The sequence below is a fragment of the Quercus lobata genome, chromosome 7 (genome assembly GCF_001633185.2).
Source record: "Quercus lobata isolate SW786 chromosome 7, ValleyOak3.0 Primary Assembly, whole genome shotgun sequence".
NCBI classification, from domain to species: domain Eukaryota; kingdom Viridiplantae; phylum Streptophyta; class Magnoliopsida; order Fagales; family Fagaceae; genus Quercus; species Quercus lobata.
The window spans coordinates 19,010,019-19,013,951 of NC_044910.1; the positions used below are offsets into that span (position 1 = coordinate 19,010,019).

Sequence of the window (3,933 nt, forward strand, 5' to 3'; positions counted from 1 at the left end):
AAGGAGTCATGTTTCATATGATCATGAGACACGGAAGTTGCAACAGGAGATAAATCACTTATGCAGAAAGTTGAGACATATGGAGCGTGATAGAAGGAGTCCATCACCATCACCAAGTGATGGATAAGGGGGAAGCAAGGATCGCTTATATCGCCATAGGTCCAGAACTCCATCTAGCGAGTCAAATTTAGCGACTTCACGCTAGGACAAGTTAGAAAAGGGTAGGAACAAGCGTGAGAAAGGGTCTGCTCACCATAGCATGGAGAATGATGCGATAAGTAAAGCCCTTTAGCAAATTTCCAAATCACCCTTTGTTAGGAGAATTAACAGGGCTAAGCTCCCTCATCGGTTTTCTCAGCTAACCTTCACCATTTATAATGGAAGGATTGACCTTGTGGAGTATGTTAGCCACTTCAATCAAAAGATGGCAGTTCATACTGGCAACGAGGCTTTCATGTGCAAAGTTTTCCCTTCTAGTTTCAGACCTGTAGCCATGCGTTGGTTTGATGCCTTGGAGGAAGGGTCAATAAGGTCTTTTGTAGAGCTCATAAAGGCATTTGGTGCTAGATTTATAACGTGTAGTAGGGTTCCCAAGCTAGTAGACTCTCTTTTGTCCATGTGTGAGAGACCGTGCCCCCGGCCCCCCTTTTTTTGGATGTTGGGCCAAACCAACATGAATGGGAGGAGTCGTGTTATTGCCTCTCAAAATAGAGGTTCGACTAGTTATATTTTCTCTTTTAGATTAAGGGTTTTACAATGGAGTCGCCACTTATTTAATTATTGGGATAAATAAGAAAATCAAAATTGAAAAATTCCTCATTTTATTAATTTTCAATTGAATTTACATTGATTATAGGAAAATTACATGGCTTTGGTCCTAGATATAATCTAAGATAAAATACATAACTTTGTTTCCTAGTTACAATCTAAAAATTGAAAATTCCAAGGATAAACATTGGTCTATCGACCATTGATCTAAGTTCGGAGGCTATGTTACAAGGTGGGAAGGTTTTAGGCACCCACCTTACCCGGTGAAACCGGTTTTCTAGACTATGGTGATCAACATTCATATCATATCATCCAATAAGTCAATCAATATGCATGTTGAATTTAATGTGTGTGCATGTGATAAACCCTAATTCAATTTATTAAGTATTGCATTTGAATTGAAAAATAAATTCTAGTGAATGTGTGTGGATGGTGATACCCTAGATTCAAGGATTTGAAAGAATTATGAAACGAACATGTTTGTCATATTTTTGAAAATTAAAACTAGTATTATGCATGAACATGTGATGAACAATCAAGAACATGTGAAGAACACATAAAAACATTTAAGAATATTCAAACATATTCAAGGGAATTTAAATAATTACTATCATGCTTTAATCTTAAATTCTCGTCATGGTAACCTAAAAAACCAGTTAGGGAAATAGATATATTTTCATGCAAGATTCATACGGTGGAGGAGGAGACTCTTGGTGGAAGTCCTAAGGGTGGAGGAAAAGAAGAGCTAGGAGAGGGAGAGTGAGTCTCACTCAATACCTTGAGTCTCAGGAAGACCAAGAAATAACAAGACTACTCAATTTCACTAAAACTCAAGAGAAGAGAAGAGAGGGGGGTTTTTGTGTGTCTTGGAATGGAGGAGAGGGGAGGGTTTATATAGTAATGGTTGATGAAATATGAATGGAAGACCATTTAATGAGGGTTAACAAAGAATCATGAACCTAGAACTCATTTTAGCTTTTGGGGAAATCTGATGCATTAAATGTAGAGATTGGTGGGAGTGAGGAGCAAGCAAAATTCGGTTTTCCTGTAGCTACTGTAACAACCTGTAGAGTCAACTTCAAAAAATCATATTTTACTCAATTCTGATTGGAATTGTCTTGTTCTTGTACTCAAATTGAAGCCCCGGATGTCTAGTTTTTGGAAAAATTAACCTCATTCACAGATTCAAAATATTCTAAGAGGTATCAATGAAAAGGTGAGCGGATGTCATTTGTTAGAAAACAATTTCAGCACAATTAGCATTAATAGGTCCCAAATTAGTTTCCAATTAACATTAATAGGCTCCAATCACTCCCATTTCAGACCTAATTAGTTCCAAATTTACCCTAATTAAAAAATAATTGCACAAAATACTTATTGAATAATTAATGCTTAACTATCTAATTAATTAGGTGTGTGCAACCTTACTATAAAATGTAGTCTTAACCAATTAAATTATGACACATTATTAATCTCAAATTAATTATAATTATAACAAATTGGAATCAATTGTTCATAATAATATATAGTCGGACTCAATTTGTGATAGTGCATCTCGTCCATTAAAACTTGATTTGATGATAACTTTCAATCTGATGATCCGATTAGGGCTTATGACCAGTCGATTTGATCGTTACAACATCAAGATCATTTTGGTGAAATGAGATTAAGGATCTAGTGACCAAAATCAAGATGCATATTTTCAAGGTGCATATTTTCAAGGAAAAATTATCTTTTTACCCTCTAAATGAGGTTAAATGCGGGTTGCAAAATGGAGTGTCAACACCATGACGATGAGGGAATGAGAGACCCTCAAGACTTACTCGGACAAATATTGGGAAACGTATAATAAAATAGATGGAGACTTTGAGGATATGGCAATGAGAACCTTTAAGGTTAGGCTCCATACGGAGCATGAGTTGAGGAAGTCCTTAATGATGAAGTCTGCTCTGAATATGCACCAGCTCATGGATCGCATAGATAAATACAAGCGAGTAGAGGAAGATTAGGTACAGGGAAAGGATAAGGCTAAGATGTTCCCGGAGAAGAGGGATCCTCGGGGAGGAGGATATAACAATAATCGTCCTAGGAGGGATTTTCCCAACCAGGCGCCATCCATAGGGGATCAAGAAGTTAATTTGCTGTTTAAAGAGCCAGTCTATCAAATACTGGAGAAAATAAAAAATGAACCATACTTCAAGAGGCCCAATAAGATGGGTGGGGATTCATCTAGGAGGAACCAGAGCCTTTATTGCCTTTATCATCAGGACAGAGGGCACATGACTGAGGATTGTAGGACTTTGCGTGATCATCTAAATCAATTGGTGAAGGTAGGGAAGCTTAATCAGTTCTTGCATCAGCCTACAGGGCAGATGGGGCATTCGGGAGCTGGATTTCACAGGGATGGTGCTCCTCGGCCAGCGTTGGGCACTATTAACGTGATCTTTGCCAAGCCAAGGGGTGATGTTGGGGTGAGTACTAAGGTCATGTCCATGGTTGGGGGCCCTAATTTAGAGGACAAGGGTTAGGCTCCTAAAAGAGCTAAGGTGTTGGCCACCCCTACCTTAGGTTTTTCTGAAGAAGATAAGGAGGGAACATTCTAGCCACATGATGATGCTTTAGTAGTCACCATAAGGATTAGCGGCTATGATGTAAAGAGGGTGTTGGTTGACCAAGGGAGCAGGGCGGAGACCATGTATCCTGATTTGTATAAAGGGTTAAATTTAAAACCCAAAGATCTGGAAATGTATAATTCACCATTGGTGGGTTTTGATGGGAGGATGGTGATCCCTTGGGGGATGATAAGGTTACCCATGCAAGTTAGGGACGAGGAGGTGCAGGTGAACTTTATTGTTGTAGAAGCTTATTCCCTATACATGGCTATCTTGGCCAGACCCTAGCTTCATGCTATGGGTAAGGTGTCTTCAACCCTGCATCTGAAAGTCAAGTATCCCACACAAGGAAGAGTGGGGGAGCTGGTTGGTAGCTAGGCAATGTTTGGTGTCAACGATCACACAACATCTTGTGGAACCTATTGTGGTGGAAAAAGAGCAAATCCCATAGCAACTAAAGGGTCCTCTAGGAAGATTGGAGGCCGAGACATGTGGAGAGTTATCCGAAGAGCTAAAAAGGTGGTGATAGGGCTAGAGGAAGAGAGATATTTTC

General features: G+C 39.2%; 1 pseudogene; it reads left to right on the forward strand.

The window, feature by feature from the left end:
* The first annotated feature begins 259 nt into the window (after nucleotides 1-259).
* Nucleotides 260-3,668, forward strand: LOC115951705 (annotated as a pseudogene).
* Nucleotides 3,669-3,933: the final 265 nt, after the last annotated feature.